Genomic DNA, 26,426 nt, shown 5'->3' on the forward strand with positions numbered 1-26,426 from the left:
CCATCAGGGGCTATAGTGGAGGGTCAGGTGCTCATCTAGTTACGCCCCTCCAGGCTCTCCTCATACCCCGGCACAGTGGTTCCATCATTTGCATTACAGTTTGCAACTTTCAGCTGAATTTGTATTTGCTTGTGCGGCATCATCTTTTGTTTTTTTTTTCTAGATAGATATATAGGGTCATGACCAAAAGTGCACCCTTGAAATTGAAAATGAAGTATTTTTCCCAGAAAAATATTGCAATTTCACAAGTTATGTTATAAGATATATAGATAAGTTAGATATATAAGATAGATAGATAAGATAGATTAAGATAGATAGATAACATAGGATAGATAGAAAAGAGAGACGGACAAGTGTATGAGAATACCAGCCCCCAGCTGTCTCTAAAGCTTGGCTGGTTGTCAAAAATGGGGGGACCCCTCGCCGTTTTTTAAAATTATTTATTTAAATAATTTTAAAAAATGGTGTGGGACCCCTCTATTTTGATAACATCCATTATAAAGCTGACAGCTGAGGGTTGCAACCTGCAGCTGTTAGTTTTGCCTACGCTGGTTATCAAAAAGAGAAGAGACACCACATCAATTTTTTTTATTATTTATTTATAGCACAGGCACCAGCTCATGAATACTCTCATCTGCCTCAATTGCTCTCGCTGCTATCAGCGACAGCAGGCGTACCCTGATGAGAGTAGTACTCCCATCAGCTGAAGCCTGTGACTGACGGTAACCCTTTTACTGTCAGTGACAGATGCTGACTCACATGCTGTCATCGAACATAGTTCTCATGCATGCCCAGATAACACACAAACGTGCTTAGCTAACACGATATCTGAGCATGCTCGCCCATTACTAGTGTCCAGATAAATGAATATGGCTCATGTCTATACAATTGCCTGTTTCTATCATTAGGGTGCCCGCTGTGATTAGCTCACATTCCCTCCTCTGTTGAGCTCCTGGCTTTCTCGCCAGACTTTAGCTCCACAGCTGGCGTTTTCATAGAGAAAAACATTCTGCATTATTGTCAATGAAGAACAAAGAACAAAAGGAGATTGTTAGTTCCATAAATCGTGAATTAAGTACCGCCCGGTAGACTGTGGCATATGCGATGCTTATTTACACATGATTTACCATTATACAGCCTCACCTGGGGAGCGTCAAGAGAATGATGAAGACTGAGTTCTCCTAAATGTCACGGATTAAATCACCTCTCAGCCATGTAGTAATATATTCCTGTGTGTGAGCCCTACAGAAGAATCTCCAGACTAAAATATCCCCGGATTTCACACTATAAACGGCATAATTTAGTACTCTGCTCAAAAAAATAAAGGGAACACTTAAACAACAGAATATAACTCCAAGTAAATCAAACTTCTGTGAAATCAAACTGTCCACTTAGGAAGCAGCACTGATTGACAATCAAATTCACATGCTGTTGTGCAAATGGAATAGACAACAGATGGAAATTATTGGCAATTATCAAGACACCCTCAATAAAGGAGCGGTTCTGCAGGTGGGGACCACAGACCACATCTCTGTACCAATGCTTTCTGGCTGATGTTTTGGTCACTTTTGAATGTTGGTTGTGCTTTCACACTCGTGGTAGCATGAGACGGACTCTACAACCCACACAAGTGGCTCAGGTAGAGCAGCTCATCCAGGATGGCACATCAATGTGAGCAAGAAGGTTTGCTGTGTCTGTCAGTGTAGTGTCCAGAGGCTGGAGGTGCTACTAGGAGACAGGCCAGTACACCGGGAGAAGTGGAGGGGTCAGTAGGAGGGCAACAACCCCGCTACCTTCACCTTTGTGCAAGGAGGAACAGGAGGATCACTGCCAGAGCCCTGCAAAATGACCTCCAGCAGGCCACAAATGTGCATGTGTCTGCACACAGTTAGAAACCGACTCCATGAGGATGGTCTGAGTGCCCGACGTCCACAGATGGGGTTTGTGCTCACAGCCCAGCACCGTGCAGGGTGCTTGGCAAATTCGCCACTGGCACCCTGTGCTTTTCACAGATAAAAGCAGGTTCACACTGAGCACATGTGACACATGTGACAGAGTCTGGAGACACCGTGGAGAGCGATCTGTTGCCTGCAACATCCTTCAGCATGACCGGTTTGGCAGTGGGTCAGTAATGGTGTGGGGTGGCATTTCTCTTGAGGGCTGCACAGCTGGTGTGGGGCTGCTATTTTTCCCTGAGGAAGCCGCCTGGTTTGCGGCGATACGCGTGGGATCCTATCCCGCACCTGTTCTTCTCCCCCTCTGCTCATGCTGGTTTCGTCTCCAATATCTGGACTCTTGGTATCTGGGTATATTTATCCTTAGATTCTGGCATGCTTTATTTCTGCCGTCTCCATCTGCTTTCCTATCGTTCATTGTGCATTGCATTTTCTTTGCAAGGATGTTATCTAACATCTTTTTGCACCCATACGGTACTGTGACATCGGTTTAGGCATATATATTTTTTATCTGCACATTGTGTCTGGATATATGCATATTGAGACCTGTATGGTTCACTAATTAGGAGCCAGTCTTTGTATTTTCCACATATTTTGCATGTTTGCATTTTTTTGCATATTGTTTTCTGTGTGAAAAATAAGGGGGGAAGGAGACTCTAAGTGCTAGTCATCATTGCCCCTATACTAGGGCACGGTTTCTTGTATAGGCATCTGTTTGTATTTTAGTGTTTTTTACTGTTGTTTGTGCTGTGCATTTCTGCCAATAAAAGCTTTTTTGACTTTTATATAATCTGAGGTGTTCCCAATATATGGGCATAATCTTTTTTTTCTATGTTTTCTCATGTTGTTTCCAAGCCCATGGTAAACTCTCTGGCTGATTAATCAGTCTGTGGTGCCCTCCGTATCTCTTATCAATACAGCCCTCCGTGTTTTTGCCAGAGGTAGCCTGACTGCCATTAGGTACCTAGATGAGATCCTCCGACCCCTTGTGAGACCATATGCTGGTGCGGTTGGCCCTGGGTTCCTCCTAATGCAGGACAATGCCAGACTTCATGTGGCTGGAGTGTGTCAGCAATTCCTGCAAGATGAAGGCATTGAAGCTATGGACTGGCCCGCCCGTTCCCCAGACCTGAATCAGATCGAGCACATCTGGGACATCATGTCTCGCACCATCCACCAACGTCACGTTGCACCACAGACTGTCCAGGAGTTGGCGGATGCTTTAGTCCAGGTCTGGGAGGAGATCTCTTAGGAGACCATCCGCTGCCTCATCAGGAGCATGCCCAGGCGTTGTACAGTAGAGAGGTCATACAGGCACGTGGAGGCCACACACAATACCGAGCATCTTTTCCTTGTCATGAGGCATTTCCACTGAAGTTGGATAAGCCTGTAATTTGATTTTCCACTTTGATTTTGAGTATCATTCCAAATCCAGACCTCCATGGGATGTTCATTTTGATTTACATTGATAATTGTTATGTTTTATTGTTCTGAACACATTCCACTATGTGATGAATAAAGATTTACAACTGGAATATTTTATTCAGAGATATCTAGGATGTGGTATTTTAGTGTTCCCTTTATTTTTTTGAGCAGTGTATATAGATTTCTTAGACCTGATGAGGCTTCTGTACTTACTGTACAAATTCATGTCAGAATGGCTACAGAATCAAGTTATTATAATGAGCATTTTATGAGTTTAGCAAAAGAGTGAGAGAGCTCATGAGTCCAAGAGTATTCAATCTCCACTCCGACCGACTAACAGCTGCAGCTGGTACAGAGAGATTTGATATTTCAGCAGCAGCAGGGAAGAGGGGCACTGAGGAGTTCTCAATAAGGCTGGATGGGTGAAGATTAGTGATGAGCGAGTGTACTTTTTGTTCAGGTTTTCCCGAGCACGCTCAGGTAACCTCCGAGTATTTATGACTGCTCAGAGATTTAGTTTTCATCGGGGCAGCTGAATGATTTACAGCTACTAGCCAGGCTGAGTACATGTGGGGGTTGCCTGTTGCTAAGGAATCCCCACATGTAACAAGCAGGCTAGTAGCTGAAAATCATTCAGCTGCCGCGATGGAAACTGTTGTGAATTCCGTTCTCGGGCTCCCTCCTGTGGTCGTGAATGGTACTTTGGTGAGTTCTGTCCTTGGACATCCTCTGGTGGCTTTGAGTGGAACTGCTGATCTTTGAGGTTGGCTTTCTCAGCTGCCCTCGTTTATTGCTTCTGCTCGCTTCCCTATTTAACTCTGCCCAGGTCGTTAGTCCATGCCAGCTGTCAATGTCTCAGTACTGGTTCAGATCTCTCTTGGAATTCTCAGATGACCTGACTACTCCAGCAGAAGCTAAGTCCTTGCTAATCATTTGCTGTTCATTGGTTTTTTGAATATATTTTTCAGTACATGTTATGTTTCAGTCCAGCCTGCTATTATGATATTTCCTTGCTAGCTGGAAGCTCTGGGGGTGCAGAGCTGCACCTCCACACCGTGAGTCAGTGTGGAGGTCTTTTTGCACACTCTGCGTGGTTCTTGTAGTTTTTATATACTGACCGCATAGTTCCCTTTCCTATCCTCTGTCTTTCTAGAGAAGATTCGGCCTCCTTTGCTAAAATCTGTTTCATTCCTGTGTTTGTCACTTCCCTCTTAACTCACAGTTAATATTTGTGGGGGGCTACCTTTACTTTGGGGAATTTCTCTGAGGCAAGGTAGGCTATTATTTCTATCTTTAGGGGTAGTTAGCTCTTAGGCTGTGAAGAGGCGTCTAGGGAGAGTTAGGTACGCTCCACGGCTATTTCTAGTGTGTGTGATAGGATTAGGGATTGCAGTCAGTAGAGTTACCACTCCCTCAGAGCTCGTCCCAGGTTTTCTGTTTTAACCATCAGGTCACTTCGGGTGCTCCTAACCACCAGGTCATAACAGGAAACTAAATTTCCGAGCAGTCATACTCGGAGGTCACCCGAGCATGCTCGGGAAAACCCGAGCAACGAGTACACTCGCTCATCACTAGTGAAGATTCATCAGCAGCAGGGAAGAAGAGCTGTCAATCAGCCTAGGTGGGAGGAGACTGATCGGCAGCAGGGAGAAAAGACACCATGGAGCTTGTCAATCAGTCTAAGTGGGTGGAGATTCAGCAGTAGCAAGGAGAAAGGAGGCTAATTGGTCAGAAACTGAATGTAAAGTTTCAAAAATAGGTAAATACTCGTTTTGGACTGGATTTTCACAGTAAATACTCGGCTCATCAGGTCTATGAGATTTATTTACTAATGTATGCAGGTTGTATTGGGTAAATCAATAAATCCTTCACAAGTTGATTTGCAAAGCTTCTTCCCATGTAGACCAAGAGTCTACCCGACTCCATTATAATATCTAAGACTTATAGGGAACTTGTTATGTCCCCAAATAATAACTGTCATGAGGGTGTCACATCCCCCTGGGAGACCTGGAGTTAGAAGGTCACTACGGGTAATGAATCACAGGTCCTAAACACTGATGGAAAGGAAATCCATTTAAAATAGGACTTGAATCACACCATCTATAAAGAGAGACAGTTATTTGTCTTATTTTAAATGAATTTCCTTTCCTTCAGTACTGAAAAGGTTAAGGACTCTATCTTTGTTGGCTAGGAACATACAGTGAAGTTGGATCGCCCCCACGTAAGGGCAATGGGGTACTCGGTACCGGGTCCTTCTCGGTTCTTGGGGATGTCACGGTGGCCCGACCCGGCCCGTGACGCTATGAGGGACATCCAATAATAGAGTCTATGAATGTCAGGAATGTTCGTGACGCCACCTGTGGTATTCGGTCAGAGTGACCGACGCTGCTTAGGGGTCCGCTGGGGTGATGGAATGGCAACTAGATGGTATACCTTCCCACAGGTGAAGTATATCCCCAGGGCTTCCCAAACGTGTAGATGGTGATGGTGGATGTTGTAAGGCGCAATGAATAACGAGGACACAAAGGTTGCAGTCTCTTTACCTTTACTGAAGACTTCACCGTCCACAGTCCAGAGCACTGTTCACAGGGCAGGCAGAGTCCGGCCGGTCCGAAGGCAAATCCAGAGTTCCCTTAACTAGGTGGAAATCAGTAGCCTTCCTACTAGCGCCTGTGTGTTGTAGTACCTCCCTGCTGAGCACCACGGGATAGTCTTCACAACCTTTGTAGATGTTTCTGATGTTCTCTCTCTCTCTGTCCCCAGATGGTATGGATAGGACAACCCGTATGACGGGGTAGGCCTGGAGTTATCTTATAGGGACCCTAGTGACGCCCCTCTCCCACAATTTGCCTCCGTGTCTTCTTAGATATTAAGGTCGGGCAGCCAACTTGGAATCGACTGTCCTTCCGGTCTCTGAAGTAATACGTAGAGTCAATTACTCCCTCGGTGTTCCGGCCACCGGCTACGCGCCTCAGAAGGAGGCTGCCGATCTTGGGGCAGAACTCCTCCCAGTATTATCTCCTTGTGCTGTGACCTCGTTTCTCACTCTCCACAATATACTTCGCTTCGTGTCCTTTCTTAGGATGCTGCCGCATGGGGTGCAGGTTGTTGTGAATTCCGTCTGGGCTCCCTCTGGTGGCCTTTAGCGATACTGTGGGTCTGGAGCTGGGCTCAGCTGCCTCATTTCCTGCTATGCTGGTTCCTATTTAACTCAACCTGGACCTTTACTTGTTGCCTGCTGTCGTTGTATTCAGTACTGGTTCTGACCTCTCCTGGATATCCCTGGTGACCTGTCTCTTTCTGAGAAGCTAAGTCTTGCTAGTTCTTTTTGCTCATTGTTTCCTTGAATATGTTTCTCAGTATATGATGTGTTCAGTCCAGCTTGCTTATATGTGATTTTTCGCTTGCTGGTAGCTCTGGGGTGCAGAGTGCGCCCCTCACATCGTGAGTCAGTGTGGGGGTTCTTGTACTTTCTGCGTGGATAGTTTTTGATAGTTTTTGTACCGACCGCACAGATCCCTTGCTTTCTTCTGTCTATTTAGTGTTAGCGGGCCTCATTTGCTTAAACCTGTTTTTCATTCCTACGTTTGTATTTTCCCCTTAACTCACCGTTATTATTTGTGGGGGGCTGTCTAAACTTTGGGGTTATTTCTCTGAGGCAAGTGAGGCTTTGCTTTCTCTCTAGGGGTAGCCAGTTTCTTAGGCTGTCAAGAGGCGTCTAGGTTTTTAGGTAACGCTCCACGGCTGCCTTTAGTGTGTGTGGATAGGATCAGGATTGCGGTCGGTATAGTTCCCACATTCCCGGAGCTAGTCCTACAATTCAGGTTTACCTATCAGGTCAGTTTGGTGATCCTACCACCGGATCCTAACAGTACAGCAGGCCCGTAAAGAGTTAATGCATCGCAAAAGAGGGATAAGAGAAATCCTGAGTTCATTTTTCCTCTGCAGTGTGTCTAGCCTCTCTCCTCCCCTTAATCTCTGGGTGGTTCAGAATTCAGCTGCAGCTATGGACCTTCAGAGTCTGTCTTCTAGTGTGGATCATCTCACTGCTAGGGTACAAGGCATTCAGGATTATGTAGTTCACAGTCCTATGTCAGAGCCTAAGATACCTATTCCTGAGCTGTTCTCCGAAGACAGATCTAGGTTTTTGAACTTTAAAAATAATTGCAAATTATTCCTTTCTCTGAGACCTCGTTCCTCTGGTGATCCAGTTCAGCAAGTTAAAATTATTATTTCTTTATTGCGTGGTGACCCTCAAGATTGGGCATTCTCTCTGGCGCCAGGAGATTGTTGTGAATTCTGTTTGTGGGCTCCCCCGGTGGTGTTTTATGGTAGTGCCACTTATTTGCCTTCTTCTATCCTTGATCACCTGTTGCCACCCATTAGGGGAGTTTCCTATTTAAGGCTGCTTGGCTGCTGGTCCTATGCCGGCCAACAATGTATCAGTGGCATTCTGTTGCATTCTCCTGCCTCAAGCTCCTGTTCAGCTAAGTTGAATTTTGTTTCTTGTTTATGCTATTTTTGTCCAGCTATCTGCAATGTGACTCTATGTAGCTGGAAGCTCTCGTGGACTGAAATTGCCACTCCAGTGGCATGAGTTGTCACTGGAGTTTTAAAGTAATTTCAGGATGGTGTTTTTGAGTAGTGTTTTTGAAGTTGACCGTGAAGTAACTCTTTCCTGTACTTCTGCTATCTAGAAAGCAGACCTCACTGTGCTAAATCTGCTGTTCATCCTACGTATGTCTTTTCCTCTTGACTCACCGTCAATATTTGTGGGGGGCTGCTATCTCCTTTTGGGGTTCATCTCTGGAGGTAAGGCAGGCCTGTATATTCCTCTGATAGGGGTAGTTAGATCTCCGGCTGGCGCGTGGTGTCTAGGGCATCGTAGGAAACACTCCCCGGCTACTTCCAGTGTTGTGTCAGGTTCAGGTCACGGTCACTTTAGTTCCCATCACCCGAGAGCTAGTCCGTTCGCTATTTTGATTTCCCTGCCATTGGGGAAATCATGACAGTTTGGCCGGCCCAGTGTGTTAAAACTATGCACTAAAGCAGGAAAGGATGTGAAAAGGTTTTTTTTTTTCCTTCTGTGTTTGGAATGTGCTCATTTGTACTCCTTGCTTAAACTGCAGTCTTCAGCCTTTTTTTTTTTTTTCCTCTCCTCTTAATCTCTGAATGGCTTTGGTTACACCTGTTTGAATCATGGATCCACAGAGTTTGGTTGCAGGTTTGAATAACCTGGCTACAAAGGTCCAGAACTTACAAGATTTTGTTATATGTGCTCCAATGTCTGAACCTAAGATCCCTATGCCTGAATTTTTTACCGGAGACAGATCCCGTTTTTTGAATTTCAGAGAGAATTGTAAATTGTTTTTGTCTCTGAGATCTCACTCTGCTGGTGATCCTGCACAACAGGTTAAAATTGTTATTTCTCTATTACGGGGTGACCCACAAAGTTGGGCATTTGCATTGTCGCCAGGGGATCCTGCGTTATTAAATGTAGATGCGTTTTTTCTGGCTTTGGGGTTGCTTTATGAAGAACCTAATTTAGAGATTTTGGCTGAGAAAGCCTTGATAGCTCTTTCCCAAGGGCAAGATGAAGCTGAGATATACTGCCAAAAATTTCGTAAATGGTCGGTGCTTACTAAATGGAATGAGTGCGCACTAGCAGCTAATTTCAGAGAAGGTCTCTCTGATGCCGTGAAGGATGTCATGGTGGGGTTCCCTGTGCCTACAGGTCTGAATGATGCCATGAAATTGGCTATCCAGATTGATCGGCGTTTACGGGAGTGCAAAGCTGTGCACCATATGGCGGTATCTTCTGAGCAAAAATCTGTGCACCATATGGCGGTATCTTCTGAGCAAAAGCCTGTGCACCATATGGCGGTGTCTTCTGAGCAAAAACCTGTGCACCATATGGCGGTATCTTCTGAGCAAAAACCTGTGCACCATTTGGCGGTGACCTCTGAAAAGGCACCAGAGCATATGCAATGCGATAGTGTTTTGTCTAGAGGCGAACGACAGAATTACAGGCGCAAAAATGGGTTGTGCTTCTATTGTGGAGATCCAGCTCATGTTATATCAGCATGCTCTAAACGCATAAAGAAGGTTGATAAAAAGGTTGATAAATCTTTTTCTATGGGTACCTTGCAGTCTAAATTTCTTTTGTCCGTGACATTGATTTGTACTTTATCATCTGTTACTGTGGATGCTTATGTGGATTCTGGCGCCGCTCTGAGTCTCATGGATTGGTCCTTTGCCAAGCGTTGTGGGTTTGATTTAGAGCCTCTGGAGGTTTCTATTCCCTTAAAGGGTATTGATTCTACACCTTTGGCTAGCAATAAACCACAATATTGGACACAAGTGACTATGCATCTTACCCCAGACCATCAGGAGATTATTCGTTTCCTTGTGTTATATAATCTACATGACGTGTTAGTACTTGGATTACCATGGTTACAAATTCATAATCCAGTCTTGGACTGGAGATCAATGTCTGTGCTGAGCTGGGGATGTCGGGGGATTCATGGGGATGCACCTTTGGTTCCCATTTCTTCATCTACTCCCTCTGAGATCCCAGCATTTCTGTCAGATTTTTATGATGTCTTTCAGGAGCCTAAAATTGATTCTCTCCCTCCTCACAGAGAGTGTGACTGCGCTATTGAGTTGATTCCCGGTAGTAAATTTCCTAAGGGTCGCTTGTTTAATTTGTCTGTACCTGAACATACTGCTATGCGGGAGTATATCAGAGAATCTTTGGAAAAGGGTCATATTCGCCCCTCTTTGTCTCCATTGGGGGCAGGGTTTTTCTTTGTGGGCAAAAAGGATGGTTCATTGAGACCTTGTATCGACTATCGACTTCTGAATAAGATTACAGTTAAATACCAGTATCCGTTACCTTTACTGACTGATCTGTTTGCTCGCATAAAGGGGGCGAAATGGTTCACTAAGATCGATCTACGTGGTGCGTATAATTTGGTGCGGATTAAGCAGGGGGATGAGTGGAAGACCGCATTTAATACGCCTGAAGGCCATTTTGAGTATTTGGTAATGCCTTTCGGTCTCGCGAATGCCCCTTCCGTTTTTCAGTCCTTTATGCACGATATTTTCCGTGAATATCTGGATAAATTTATGATTGTGTATTTGGACGATATTTTGATTTTTTCGGAGGACTGGGAATCTCATGTTCAACAGGTCAGGAGAGTTTTTCAGGTTTTACTAGCTAATTCTCTTTTTGTGAAGGGCTCAAAGTGTATTTTTGGGGTTCAGAGAATTTCCTTTCTGGGATATATTTTTTCCCCTTCATCTATGGAGATGGACCCTGTTAAGGTTCAGGCTATTTGTGATTGGATACAACCTACTTCTCTAAAAAGTCTTCAGAAATTCTTGGGATTTGCTAATTTCTATCGCCGATTCATAGCGGGTTTTTCTGCCATTGCTAAACCTTTGACTGATTTGACCAAGAAGGGTGCTGATGTTGCTAATTGGTCCTCTGCGGCTGTGGAGGCCTTTCGGGAGCTTAAGCGCCGCTTTTCTTCTGCTCCTGTGTTGCGCCAGCCTGATGTTTCGCTCCCGTTCCAGGTTGAAGTAGATGCTTCCGAGATCGGAGCAGGTGCAGTTTTGTCGCAGAAAGGTCCTGACTGCTCAGTGATGAGACCATGTGCGTTTTTCTCTCGAAAGTTTTCGCCCGCTGAGCGAAATTATGATGTTGGAAATCGGGAGCTCTTGGCCATGAAGTGGGCATTTGAGGAGTGGCGTCATTGGCTTGAGGGTGCTAGACACCAGGTGGTGGTCTTGACTGACCACAAGAATCTAATTTATCTTGAGTCAGCCAGGCGTCTGAATCCTAGACAGGCGCGCTGGTCGTTGTTTTTCTCTCGATTTAACTTTGTGGTTTCATATCTGCCTGGGTCTAAGAATGTGAGGGCGGATGCCCTCTCTAGGAGTTTTGAGCCTGACTCGCCTGGTGATTCCGAACCTACTGGCATCCTGAAGGATGGGGTGATATTGTCAGCTGTCTCCCCAGACCTGCGGCGCTCTTTGCAGGAGTTTCAGGTGGATAGGCCTGATCGCTGTCCGCCTGGTAGACTGTTTGTCCCTGATGACTGGACCAGTAGAGTTATTTCGGAGGTTCACTCTTCTGCGTTGGCAGGTCATCCTGGAATTTTTGGCACCAGGGATCTGGTGTCTAGGTCCTTCTGGTGGCCTTCCTTGTCTCGAGATGTGCGTATTTTTGTGCAGTCTTGTGATGTTTGTGCTCGGGCTAAGCCCTGCTGTTCCCGGGCCAGCGGGTTGTTGTTGCCCTTGCCTATTCCTAAGAGGCCTTGGACGCACATCTCTATGGACTTTATTTCTGACCTTCCTGTTTCTCGTAGGATGTCCGTCATCTGGGTGGTGTGTGACCGTTTTTCCAAGATGGTTCACTTGGTACCTTTGCCCAAATTGCCCTCCTCCTCTGAGCTGGTCCCTCTATTTTTTCAGAATGTGGTGCGTTTGCATGGTATTCCTGAGAATATAGTGTCTGACAGGGGCACTCAGTTTGTGTCTAGATTTTGGCGGGCGTTCTGTGCCAGGATGGGCATCGACTTGTCTTTTTCGTCTGCATTCCATCCTCAGACTAATGGCCAGACTGAGCGTACTAATCAGACCTTGGAGACTTACTTGAGGTGTTTTGTGTCCGCTGATCAGGACGATTGGCTTGATTTTTTGCCATTGGCAGAGTTTGCCCTTAACAATCGGGCTAGTTCTGCCACTTTGGTTTCTCCATTTTTTTGTAATTCAGGGTTTCACCCTCGCTTTTCGTCCGGTCAATTGGAGTCTTCGGATTGTCCTGGAGTAGATGCTGTGGTTGATAGAATACATCAGATTTGGGGACAGGTTGTGGACAATCTGAAGTTGTCCCAGGAGAAGACTCAACAGTTCACTAATCGTCATCGGCGTGTTGGTCCTCGTCTTTGTGTTGGGGACCTGGTTTGGTTGTCTTCTCGATTTGTTCCTATGAAGGTCTCGTCTCCTAAGTTTAAGCCTCGGTTTATCGGCCCTTATAGGATTCTGGAGGTTCTCAATCCTGTGTCCTTTCGTTTGGACCTCCCAGCATCTTTTACTATTCATAATGTTTTTCATCGGTCGTTATTGCGGAGGTATGAGGTGCCGGTTGTTCCTTCTGCTGATCCTCCTGCTCCTGTGCTGGTTGAGGGTGAATTGGAGTATGTGGTGGAAAAGATCTTGGACTCCCGTGTTTCCAGACGGAAACTTCAGTATCTGGTTAAGTGGAAAGGCTATGGTCAGGAGGATAATTCTTGGGTGACAGCATCTGATGTTCATGCTCCTGATTTGGTTCGTGCATTTCATAGTGCTCATCCAGATCGCCCTGGTGGTTCTGGTGAGGGTTCGGTGCCCCCTCCTTAAGGGGGGGGTACTGTTGTGAATTCTGTTTGTGGGCTCCCCCGGTGGTGTTTTATGGTAGTGCCACTTATTTGCCTTCTTCTATCCTTGATCACCTGTTGCCACCCATTAGGGGAGTTTCCTATTTAAGGCTGCTTGGCTGCTGGTCCTATGCCGGCCAACAATGTATCAGTGGCATTCTGTTGCATTCTCCTGCCTCAAGCTCCTGTTCAGCTAAGTTGAATTTTGTTTCTTGTTTATGCTATTTTTGTCCAGCTATCTGCAATGTGACTCTATGTAGCTGGAAGCTCTCGTGGACTGAAATTGCCACTCCAGTGGCATGAGTTGTCACTGGAGTTTTAAAGTAATTTCAGGATGGTGTTTTTGAGTAGTGTTTTTGAAGTTGACCGTGAAGTAACTCTTTCCTGTACTTCTGCTATCTAGAAAGCGGACCTCACTGTGCTAAATCTGCTGTTCATCCTACGTATGTCTTTTCCTCTTGACTCACCGTCAATATTTGTGGGGGGCTGCTATCTCCTTTTGGGGTTCATCTCTGGAGGTAAGGCAGGCCTGTATATTCCTCTGATAGGGGTAGTTAGATCTCCGGCTGGCGCGTGGTGTCTAGGGCATCGTAGGAAACACTCCCCGGCTACTTCCAGTGTTGTGTCAGGTTCAGGTCACGGTCACTTTAGTTCCCATCACCCGAGAGCTAGTCCGTTCGTTATTTTGATTTCCCTGCCATTGGGGAAATCATGACAGGAGATCCTGCATTGCAAAATGTGGATGCGTTTTTTCTGGCGCTTGGAGTGCTTTATGAGGAACTTAATCTGGTAGACCAAGCAGAAAAGGTTTTGCTGGCTCTCTCCCAGGGTTTGGATGAAGCAGAGGTTTACTGTCAGAAGTTTAGGAAATGGTCTGTGCTCACTCAATGGAATGAGTGTGCCCTGGCAGCGATTTTCAGAAAGGGTCTTTCTGAAGCCATTAAGGATGTTATGGTGGGGTTCCCCACGCCTGCGGGTCTGAATGAGTCAATGTGTTTGGCCATTCAGATTGATCGGCGTTTGCGGGAGCGCAAACCAGTGCACCATTTGGCGGTATTTTCTGAGCAGAAGCCTGAGTCTATGCAATGTGACAGGATTCTGACCAGAATTGAACGGCAAAATCACAGACGTCAGAATGGGTTGTGCTTTTACTGTGGTAATTCTGCTCATGTTATCTCAGATTGTTCTAAGCGTACAAAAAACTTCGCTAAGTCTGTCACCATTGGTACTGTACAGCCTAAATTCATTTTGTCTGTTACTTTGATTTGCTCTCTGTCATCCTACTCAGTTATGGCTTTTGTGGATTCAGGTGCTGCCCTGAATTTGATGGATTTGTCTTTTGCCAGGCGCTGTGGTTTTATCTTGGAGCCTTTGCAATTCCCTATTCCACTAAAGGGAATTGATGCCACGCCATTGGCCAAGAATAAACCTCAGTACTGGGCTCAAGTGACCATGTGCATGACTCCTGCACATCAGGAGGTGATTCGCTTTCTTGTGTTACATAATTTGCATGATGTTGTCGTGTTAGGTCTGCCATGGCTGCAGGCTCATAATCCAGTCCTGGATTGGAAAGCAATGTCTGTGTCAAGTTGGGGTTGCCAGGGAATTCATGGCGATGCTCCTTTGGTGTCAATTGCTTCTTCTACTCCTTCTGAAGTCCCTGAATTTTTGTCGGACTACCAGGATGTATTTGATGAGCCCAAGTCCAGTGCCCTACCCCCTCATAGGGATTGTGATTGCACCATAAATTTGATTCCTGGTAGTAAGTTCCCTAAGGGACGACTTTTTAATTTGTCTGTACCAGAACATGCCGCTATGCGGAGTTATATCAAGGAGTCTTTGGAGAAGGGGCATATTCGCCCGTCCTCATCCCCTTTGGGTGCCGGGTTCTTTTTTGTGGCCAAGAAGGATGGTTCTCTGAGACCCTGTATAGATTATCGCCTTCTAAATAACATCACGGTCAAATTTCAGTATCCTTTGCCACTGTTGTCCGATCTGTTTGCTCGGATTAGGGGGGCCAGTTGGTTCACCAAGATAGATCTTCGTGGAGCGTATAATCTTGTGCGTATAAAGCAGGGCGATGAATGGAAAACAGCATTTAATACGCCCAAAGGCCATTTTGAGTACTTGGTGATGCCTTTTGGGCTTTCTAATGCCCCTTCTGTGTTCCAGTCCTTCATGCACAACATCTTCCGAGAGTATCTGGATAGGTTTATGATTGTGTACCTGGATGATATTTTGGTCTTTTCTGATGATTGGGAATCTCATGTGAAGCAGGTCAGGATGGTATTTCAGGTCCTGCGAGCCAATGCCTTGTTTGTGAAAAGCTCTAAATGTCTCTTCGGAGTCCAGAAGGTTTCCTTTTTGGGCTTTATTTTTTCTCCTTCTACCATTGAGATGGATCCAGTCAAGGTCCAGGCTATTTATGACTGGACTCAACCTACATCGGTAAACAGTCTTCAGAAGTTCTTGGGTTTTGCTAATTTTTACCGTCGCTTCATCACTAATTTTTCCAGTGTGGTTAAGCCTTTGACGGATTTGACCAAGAAGGGTTCTGATGTGACGAATTGGTCTCCTGCGGCCGTGGAGGCCTTTCAGGAGCTCAAACGTCGGTTCTCTTCGGCTCCTGTCTTGCATCAGCCGGATGTCTCTCTGCCCTTCCAGGTCGAGGTTGATGCTTCTGAGATTGGAGCAGGGGCTGTCTTGTCACAGAGAAGCTCTGATGGCTCTGTGATGAGGCCATGTGCCTTCTTTTCAAGAAAGTTTTCGCCTGCCGAGCGGAATTATGATGTTGGTAATCGGGAGTTATTGGCAATGAAGTGGGCATTTGAGGAGTGGCGACATTGGCTTGAGGGAGCCAAACATCATGTGGTGGTCTTGACGGATCACAAGAATTTGACTTATCTCGAGTCTGCTAAGCGGCTAAATCCTAGACAGGCTCGATGGTCGCTGTTTTTCTCCCGTTTCGATTTCGTGGTTCCATACCTTCCGGGTTCGAAGAACGTGAAGGCTGATGCTCTTTCTAGGAGCTTTGTGCCTGACTCTCCGGGAGTTTCTGAACCGGCTGGTGTCCTCAAAGAAGGGGTGATTTTGTCTGCCATCTCCCCTGATTTACGACGGGTAATGCAGGAATTTCAGGCCAATAGACCTGATCGTTGTCCACCGGAGAGACTGTTTGTCCCGGATAGATGGACCAGTAGAGTCATTTCCGAGGTTCATTCTTCGGTGTTGGCGGGTCACCCTGGGATTTTTGGTACCAGGGATTTGGTGGCTAGGTCCTTTTGGTGGCCTTCCTTGTTGCGGGATGTGCGTTCCTTTGTGCAGTCCTGTGGGATTTGTGCTCGGGCCAAGCCTTGCTGTTCTCGTGCCAGTGGATTGCTTTTGCCTTTGCCTGTCCCGAAGAGGCCCTGGACGCATATTTCCATGGATTTTGTTTCGGATCTTCCAGTCTCTCAGAAGATGTCTGTTATCTGGGTGGTTTGTGATCGTTTTTCTAAAGTGGTCCATTTGGTGCCCTTGCCTAAGCTGCCTTCCTCTTCCGATTTGGTTCCACTGTTTTTTCAGAATGTGGTTCGTTTGCATGGTATTCCTGAGAATATTGTGTCTGACAGAGGATCCCAGTTTGTGTCCAGATTTTGGCGGTCCTTTTGTGCTAAGATGGGCATTGAGTTATATTTTTCATCGGCCTTCCATCCTCAGACGAATGGCCAAACCGAACGAACTAATCAGACGTTGGAGACTTATCTGAGATGTTTTGTTTCTGCTGATCAGGATGATTGGGTGACTTTTTTGCCATTGGCTGAGTTCGCCCTCAATAATCGGGCTAGTTCTGCTGCTTTGGTTTCGCCTTTTTTTTGCAATTCTGGTTTTCATCCTCGTTTTTCCTCAGGTCAGGTTGAGCCTTCTGACTGTCCTGGGGTGGATTCTGTGGTGGATAGATTGCAGCAGATTTGGAACCACGTGGTGGACAATTTGACGTTGTCACAAGAGAAGGCTCAGCGCTTTGCTAACCGCCGGCGCTGTGTGGGTCCCCGACTTCGTGTGGGGGATTTGGTATGGTTGTCTTCTCGTTATGTTCCGATGAAGGTTTCCTCTCCTAAGTTCAAGCCTCGTTTCATCGGTCCTTATAAGATTTTGGAAATCCTCAACCCTGTGTCATTTCGTTTGGACCTCCCAGCATCATTTGCCATTTACTATGTGTTCCATAGGTCATTGTTGCGGAGATATGTGGTGCCTGTGGTTCCTTCTGTTGATCCTCCTGCTCCGGTCTTGGTCGAGGGAGAATTGGAGTATGTGGTGGAGAAGATCTTGGATTCTCGTGTTTCGAGACGAAAGCTTCAGTACTTGGTTAAGTGGAAGGGCTATGGTCAGGAGGATAATTCCTGGGTTGTTCGCTCTGATGTCCATGCGGCCGATTTGGTTCATGTCTTTCATTCGGCTCATCCTGATCGGCCTGGGGGCTCTGGTGAGGGTTCGGTGACCCCTCCTCAAGCGGGGGGGTACTGTTGTGAATTCTGTCTGGGCTCCCTCTGGTGGCCTTTAGCGATACTGCGGTCTGGAGCTAGGCTCAGCTGCCTCATTTCCTGCTATGCTGGTTCCTATTTAACTCCACCTGGACCTTTACTTGTTGCCTACTGTCGTTGTATTCAGTACTGGTTCTGACCTCTCCTGGATATCCCTGGTGACCTGTCTCTTTCTGAGAAGCTAAGTCTTGCTAGTTCTTTTTGCTCATTGTTTCCTTGAATATGTTTCTCAGTATATGATGTGTTCAGTCCAGCTTGCTTATATGTGATTTTTCGCTTGCTGGTAGCTCTGGGGTGCAGAGTGCGCCCCTCACATCGTGAGTCGGTGTGGGGGTTCTTGTACTTTCTGCGTGGATAGTTTTTGATAGTTTTTGTACCGACCGCACAGATCCCTTGCTTTCTTCTGTCTATTTAGTGTTAGCGGGCCTCATTTGCTTAAACCTGTTTTTCATTCCTACGTTTGTATTTTCCCCTTAACTCACCATTATTATTTGTGGGGGGCTGTCTAAACTTTGGGGTTATTTCTCTGAGGCAAGTGAGGCTTTGCTTTCTCTCTAGGGGTAGCCAGTTTCTTAAGCTGTGAAGAGGCGTCTAGGTTTTTAGGTAACGCTCCACGGCTGCCTTTAGTGTGTGTGGATAGGATCAGGATTGCGGTTGGTATAGTTCCCACATTCCCGGAGCTAGTCCTACAATTCAGGTTTACCTATCAGGTCAGTTTGGTGATCCTACCACCGGATCATAACAGCAGGTGCAGCTCCGTAACATTCTATCTCTTGCTAGGCCTCTGTCAGGATCCCACCCCTGACAGGGACCCTCTGTCTGCAGCTCAGATGTTCCTCCTTCTCCCCCTGTCTGCCTGACAGGTCCTCTCTGGGTCAAACCCAGCCTGCTTCTCACTGACTTCCTACCCAACCCACCAGTTTTTCCCGTGTGTGAGGAGTGCCCTAATAGATAGAAGCAAAGCTCCCCCTGGTGGACTGAAGTGTGAAATGTAGTGTGTGTCTTGTGATACCTGGAAAGATGAACTCCTTTAGTACCATCAGACGTAATATCACTCCCCCTGGTGGAAGAGCGACATTACTGCAACGACCAGGACTCTGGGGTGCTGCACTATTGCTCTCTGCTGCTGCAGCTGCTGATATAAATTTTCTATCCCTTCATATACTAGCTCTGGGCATTTCTTCCTTGCCAGTGAAAGAATCTTCTTCCTTTAAGTATTGAGCTATGTAGTGTTGGATTTGGGAGTAGTTGCTGGAGTGTTTTGTGTGCAGTAGTTTAATGACAGTTTTTGCCCTCTTCCTTATTCCTATTTAGTATCTTTGTTCCTCCTTTTCCCTATCCTCCTCCCTATTTTTGGTGAGTGTTTTGTATGATAGTGGTTTTAGGTTACCCCTGTCTGTCTTCTTGTCTTGTTTCCCTTACATTTACACTGTCCCATGCCTCATGGAGTGGGGAAGGGACAGATTAGGGTTTAACAGGAGCATAGTAAGGTTAGAGACCCAGACCTCTCTACCATCAAGAGTACCTCTGGGACAGGGATAATTAGGGTTCCTGTTCCAGACACAGTTTTAGGCTTCTGTCCCTTATTTCAGTCACATCATGATAATAACCTGCAGATATGGGGTTACTCTGCACATTATAAGTGTCACCATGCATTTTGTGCTTGCAGACTCCCGAGGCAAAGACTCGCGCAACAGCAGTGTAACATCACCACAGTACAAAGCATCAGGGAAGCTTCACCTGGAAGATGCAGTTTAGTCCTGGGCAATAGTTCATAGAAAGGAGTTGGAAGTGTTAGAAAGAAGACCAGGAGGGAACATTTTCCTTTTAGCACAGATCGGTTCTTGCATAATAGGATTTTTTTTAACCTCTTTCAGATCAAGTGAAGGAAGTAAAAATGTCAAGTTTACTCTTCCCCTTCATCTCCCGTCCCCTGGTTGAACTTGATGCTTTTTTCTTCATTAATTGTAACTACGTAGGTGTCGGAATGGATGAACATTTCAGCTCTGCAGTTCACCTATAATTACGTGGGCTGCTGAAATCCAGAGAATGAGATAAAAGCATTTTTAAGATTATTCATCGTATTTCATCCAGGTTCTTGCACTATTAATGCAGGAAAACAGTGAATTATCCAGCTGACAACATATGAGAAACGTGGTCTTTGAGATGACTGTCTTTGAACGTTCCTCCAGAACTCAGGAACGGTATATATAGAAGTTGTGGGGCTTTGTCATTTAACTCTTTTACTCAGCATCGGATAACACATTGTGCAAATGTCAGACACGGCCAAGCTTTGTCTAAGAAGCTCAGCTCTGCTATATACGATCATAGGTGCACAGTTGGTCACGGGATGGAAAATGGGGCTTATAATTGTTTTTCTGACCGTAGGGCAACACAGATCTTCAGCGACCCCGACTTGATTAAAGTTAGGAGTCAAATAGGTATAGAAAAGATACAGCTAAGCTCTCCAAGGGCTGCGGATTGCATCGGAGAAGAGCGGAAAGGCCATGCTTGTTCATTATCACAGGTGGCAGGCTATATTCTGGTCCATTGTGTAGCAGATTCCTGGAACAGAGCTGGTGTAGATCTCAATAGTATATTTTTTAAGACAAGAAATTCTCCTGTACTACTGTATAAGTTTCGGTGCACATTGAGAGTTATTTAAGGAGTTTTTAGAGCAGAAACTGAAAGAAAACTTTCCAAACTCTCATCCAAATTTCAAAACTCCTCAAAAACTTCCCATTTCTGCTCTGAAAACTCAGCAAAAAGACAAAGTCTGAGGGTGTGTGCACCCAGAGCTTTTTGAGGAGTTTTGGTTGGCTCTGAAAAATCACTCAAGAAACGTAAAAGACTTACCGTATCTACTCGACTATAAGCCGAGATTTTCAGCCCATTTTTTAGGCTGAAAGTGCCCCTCTCGGCTTATACTCAAGTCATTGTACCAGGGGGGTCGGCGGGGGGAGGGGGAGTGGTGGCTGTGAAATACTCACCTGCTCCTGGCGCGGTCCCTGCATGTCCCTGGTTCTCCGGGCGCTGACAGCTTCTCCCAGCGTTGAGCGGTCACATGGTACCGCTCATTACAGTAATGAATATGGACCCGACTCCACTTCCATAGGGGTGGAGCCGCATATTCATTACTGTAATGAGCGGTAACAGTGACCGCTCAGCGGTGGAAGAAACTGTCAGCGCCCGGAGAACCAGGGATGTGCAGGGACCACGCCAGGAGCAGGTGAGTATAATGGGGAACAATGTGCGATATTCACCTTTCCTCATTCCGGGCCCCGCTCCGTCTTCCGCATCCTCTGCAGTGATGCTCAGGTCAGAGGGCGTGATGACGTGGTTAGTCTGCGCCCTCTGCCTGAGCGTCAGTGCAGAGGACGTGGAAGACACAGCGACGCTGGAACGAGGACCAGTGAATATTGCAAGTGCCGCGGCACTGAGCGACGAGAGGTGAGTATGCCATTTTTTTTTAAAATAGCAGCAACAGCATATGGGGCAAATATCTCTATGGAGCATCTTATGGGGCCATATTCAACGATTGTGCAGCACTACCATATATGGAGAAATTATCTTTCTGGAGCATCTTATGGGGCCATATTCAATGTTTGTGCAGCACTATATGGGGCAAATATCTTTATGGAGCATCTTATGGGGCCATAATCAACATTTCTGCAGCATTATATGGGGCAAATATCTCTATGGAGCATCTTATGGGGCCATAATCAACATTTGTGCAGCATTATATTGGGCAAATGTCTCTATGGAGCATCTTGTGGGGCCATTATTAACCTTTGTGCAGCATTATATGGGGCATATTTTAATATGGAGCATCTTATGGGGCCCATCATGAACTGTATGGAGCAGAGGCGTAGCTAGGGTTTTGGTTCAGGGGGGCCAAACTTCTGAGTGGGCCCCTAACCAGGTAACCTTGATTACAACTCGCCCTCAGCAGATGATCGCACTGTTACTGAAGATAATCTCTATATAAAGACCAACATGGATATTACCGCCATATGGTCAGTGGTAGATACCAGTCCTACAGGACATATAAGAGATCACAGCACAGTTATAGATGATGTCTTACCGCTGACGTAATTTCTGATGGAATCGTTCATTTTTCCCGTCTTTCCCATCTGGCCCAGACCGACATGACAACTTCTTCCAGCTACAACTCGTCTGCAGAGAATACAACAAAGACACGTTTCACTTCTCATATTCCAGCCCCATCATCATCTATTCCCAACCTGCACAAACTCCTCATCCTACTGATACCCCAATACTGAGCTGCTGCCGTATGTGTCCCTATTACTGCCCCTGATACCCCAATACTGAGCTGCTGCTGCATATGTGTCCCTATTACTGCCCCTGATACCCCAATACTGAGCCGCTGCTGCCGTATGTGACCCTATTACTGCCCCTGATATCCCAGTACTGAGCCGCTGCTGCCGTATGTGTCCCTATTACTGCCCCTGATACCCCAGTACTGAGCCGCTGCTGCCGTATGTGTCCCTATTACTGCCCCTGATACCCCAATACTGAGCCGCTGCTGCCGTATGTGTCTGCAGCGCCCCCACTGCCGCAGGGCCGAGGGGTACCCGGTACCGGGCCTCTGAGTCTCTGCTCTGGGGTTGTCACGGTGGCTAGGCCCCGGTCCGTGACCCTGCCGAGGGGCGCACGGTGAAGGGATTTGGATAGATGAATGTTAGTGGTGCAATGCAGTAAATAACGAGGACACCAGGTTGCAGTCTCTTTACCTCTTTACTGAAGATCTCTGGGTCCTCAGTCCAGAATACGGTTCACTAGGCTGCGCAAGTCCGGCCGGTCCAATGGCACCTCCAGAGTTCTCGTTGCAGGTGGAAATCTGTGCCTACCTGCTAGCGCTATGTGTTGTAGTCCTTCCCTGCTGTGCTTACAGAAAGTCCCCACCGCTGTTGTGTCTGTTTCTTAAGTTCCCTCACAACTCGATTAGATGATGTTCTGCTAATCCTCCGTCCCTCCCTGATGTTCTGGTTGGGACGGCACCCGTTTGACGGGTAGGCTCGGAGCTCTTCCGGGACCCTAGAGTCGCCCCTCTCCACAAGTTGCCCCCCAAGACTGCATAGGTGATTTAAGTGAGACAGCCCGCCTTAGACTGACTGTCCTGCCGCTGTTTAGAGTATTGCTTGAAGCTGAATGTTGTAATACTCTCTCGGCGTTCCGGCCACCGGTTGTGCGCCTTAGTAGGATGTTGCCTCGGTCTTACAGCACGACTCCTACTGGTATTCTCCTTATTGCTTTGACCTCGTTTCTCACTCAGCACAATCTATCTCGCTTCTGATCCTTCCTTGGGCACCGCCGCTATCCTGAGCAGGCACGGTCCCGTTACGTTCGCTCAAGTTGCCAAGCCTCTGTCAGGATCCCACCCCTGACAGAGACCCTACTGTATCTTCCCCCACAACACCCTCTGCCACAAGGTGTTGCCTGGTTCCAACCCAGTCAGCTTTCTGATCTAACTTCCTGCCTGACCCCCAGTTTACCCACAATGGTGGGGAGTGGCCTAGTGAATAGAGCCCTTAGCTCCCCCCGGAGGCCTGACTGTGAAATGTATTGGTGTCTGTGATACCTGATCAGATGAACTCCTTCAGTGCCATCAGACGTACCATAGCTCCCCTTAGCGGCGGAGCCACAGTACTGCAACGACCAGGACTCTGGGGCGCTGCACTCCCCCCTGGTTAAACACAGTACTCCGGGACTGAGAAGAAAACAACAATACAAGTTAGCAGAAAGACATACAGTTTTGTTGAGTGCAATAACAATAAGTATATTTAACAGAGCTTCCCTTTATGGGAGGTGAGGACACTTGAACGTTACAAACATGGTTAAATATCATAGGAACATGCTATAAATAACTTTTCTTTTACCCAACCGGGTATTCTACTAAATACAAAATTGCAGAACAATAACTTAACATCGCCTTTAAGGATGTACACTCTGAATCTGCTAAAGACCTTCTTATAATCACATTATAAGGCATTTTAACTTTTTCATTCTCCTTCTTTAAATCTGCAGGACCGCCTGTCCTAATGGCACCAGACCTACTGCCTCTCCTTTCTATTACAGGACCGCTCCTTTCAGCCCGAGCCTTCTGTCTTTTCAACTACTATACACAGTATAGAACATAACATTACTTTCAGTTTAAGAGCACCGAGCCATCTCTACATGACTCCTAGGAGGACTCAGGGTTCACCTTCTATCCTCATTATCTATCAACATTATCAAACATTTTCTATAGAACATTTAACTTTCTCATTATTTTTCTTACTGACATGTATGCTGGACACTACATCCACCCCTACGGGCCTACTGCATCCTTCTTCTAGCTTTCACTTTCTTTCAGGGAACATCATCAGCATTTCTTTACAATTAACTAGTTGGATACATATAACTTTCTCACACAAACATTATCATCACGTTCTCTTTACCAAAACATTATTGCTATCTCTCAGTCTTAAAGCAATACTTTTCTCTTAAGTGCAACACATGAACATCCCCTTTAAGAGGGGATCAAGTCTCTATGAGGTAGCAGATCTTCGCAAGCTACCAGTCCGTACTCAGCGAAGGTTCCAGTGTGGTATCTTCACAAAGAGTCCTTTTTGAAGTAAAACCAATAGGGAGCACCTTTAATAAGGTGCAAACTATTTACAAAAAGTTTGTATCATGCACTGTTCATGATTGCGGCAGTTCTGGAAACTTGTGCAAAAACTCAGAAAAATAAACAAAACAATAGGGATCCCGGGTCAACAAAGGGATCCCTTTAAAAGATAACCCTGAACGGGTTTAGCAGCAAAACAGGAAACGGACAAACAGTTAAGAAACTATATACATACTTTAAAGCATTCCTGCTTACTCATTTTGCAATGTGGGGGGTGGTCTTCTTCCAGGCCTCACCCGGCCAACGGGTCGCCTTGGTGTAGCAAGGGCTGGTCCTGGCTCCAGCAGCGACAGGATCCCTCGCCGGGATGCCCTCCTTGCTTGTGGGCGAGCGCGACCCAGAGGCACGCGGTGAACCTGGACCTCCTGAGGTTCCGCGGGGACGGGCTCCGGCACCTTCCCTGCAGAAGGCTTGTCCTCTGGCGTTCCGGCAGCAGCCTGGAGGGCGACGCACCGCTGGACGCCCCGAGCTATCCAGCCTGTTCCACCCGCTTCTCTCCTCCACCGGGTGTAGGTCACGGCATCTCCAGGCTCCAGGTCGGTGTCATACCCTCCTCCAGAGGGCTCGACTTCCTCACGGTCAACGCGGACCTGCAGTGGCTCCCCGATCTCTTGTATAACTCCCTTCCCATGTCGGGAGTTAAAGGAGACCACCACACCCCAGTGGGACGGTGGGGTTTCGTCCACACGGGTTAGATCCACCACGGCGGCAGGCTGAGGTCTGTCCCGCCACGCTGTCATGAGGCGCCGCAGATGTTCGGCCTCCGGCAGGATCCTCAAACCCGACGCGCGCAGCTCACACTCTGCCGCGGCCTGGGTGAAGGAGGCAGGGGACACTGGAGACAGGCGGACCTCCGTAGGCTGGCCCAGCCGAGAGATCACACGGGCTTCGGCTTCCATGCGGTAGACTATCCGCCGGGCCTCGGCTGCAGCCACACACTCCTCCGACAGCGGCCTAGGAGGTTGGCCCATCGTTGGCTCGGCCAGGGTCAGCTCCCACAGTGATGGCGTATCTTGGGCTGCATCGGGCTGTTCGGCCTCTCTCCGAGTCTGCTCATTCCCATGCGGGGTCTCTGGCGTCGCCATTTTCGTTTTTCCTCCAGTGTCCTCTTCCCGTGGTCTCTTTCGTGGGCGGCCCCGTCTCCATGGTCTCCATCCTCCAAACAAGATCAGGAGGCGGACCTCGGCTGTTGACGGACACGTCCTCAGGACACAAAAATATTTAGACTGGGCGGCCATTGTTTTCTCGCGCTCTTCAGCTTGTCTACGCCTACTCCACGCCCCTTTCCTCTTCCTGCGCTCTCCTCAGCGCTGTAATGGCGGCGGATTTTGGCGGTAAATAGCAGTACACAGTCTTTGCAATAAAGTACAGTCCAAGCACAGTAAATCACAATCCCAAGGCACACATGACCTGATTTTTCAGGCTTAAGTACATCCTGTTCGTGACGCCAAGTTTTGCAGCGCCCCCACTGCCGCAGGGCCGAGGGGTACCCGGTACCGGGCCTCTGAGTCTCTGCTCTGGGGTTGTCACGGTGGCTAGGCCCCGGTCCGTGACCCTGCCGAGGGGCGCACGGTGAAGGGATTTGGATAGATGAATGTTAGTGGTGCAATGCAGTAAATAACGAGGACACCAGGTTGCAGTCTCTTTACCTCTTTACTGAAGATCTCTGGGTCCTCAGTCCAGAATACGGTTCACCAGGCTGCGCAAGTCCGGCCGGTCCAATGGCACCTCCAGAGTTCTCTTCACAGGTGGAAATCTGTGCCTTCCTTCTAGCGCTATGTGTTGTGGTCCTTCCCTGCTGTGCTTACAGAAAGTCCCCACCGCTGTTGTGTCTGTTTCTTAAGTTCCCTCACAACTCGATTAGATGATGTTCTGCTAATCCTCCGTCCCTCCCTGATGTTCTGGTTGGGACGGCACCCGTTTGACGGGTAGGCTCGGAGCTCTTCCGGGACCCTAGAGTCGCCCCTCTCCACAAGTTGCCCCCCAAGACTGCATAGGTGATTTAAGTGAGACAGCCCGCCTTAGACTGACTGTCCTGCCGCTGTTTAGAGTATTGCTTGAAGCTGAATGTTGTAATACTCTCTCGGCGTTCCGGCCACCGGTTGTGCGCCTCAGTAGGATGTTGCCTCGGTCTTACAGCACGACTCCTACTGGTATTCTCCTTATTGCTTTGACCTCGTTTCTCACTCAGCACAATCTATCTCGCTTCTGATCCTTCCTTGGGCACCGCCGCTATCCTGAGCAGGCACGGTCCCGTTACATTCGCTCAAGTTGCCAAGCCTCTGTCAGGATCCCACCCCTGACAGAGACCCTACTGTATCTTCCCCCACAACACCCTCTGCCACAAGGTGTTGCCTGGTTCCAACCCAGTCAGCTTTCTGATCTAACTTCCTGCCTGACCCCCAGTTTA

This window comes from Ranitomeya variabilis, chromosome 1, assembly GCF_051348905.1.
Source record: "Ranitomeya variabilis isolate aRanVar5 chromosome 1, aRanVar5.hap1, whole genome shotgun sequence".
NCBI lineage: Eukaryota > Metazoa > Chordata > Amphibia > Anura > Dendrobatidae > Ranitomeya > Ranitomeya variabilis.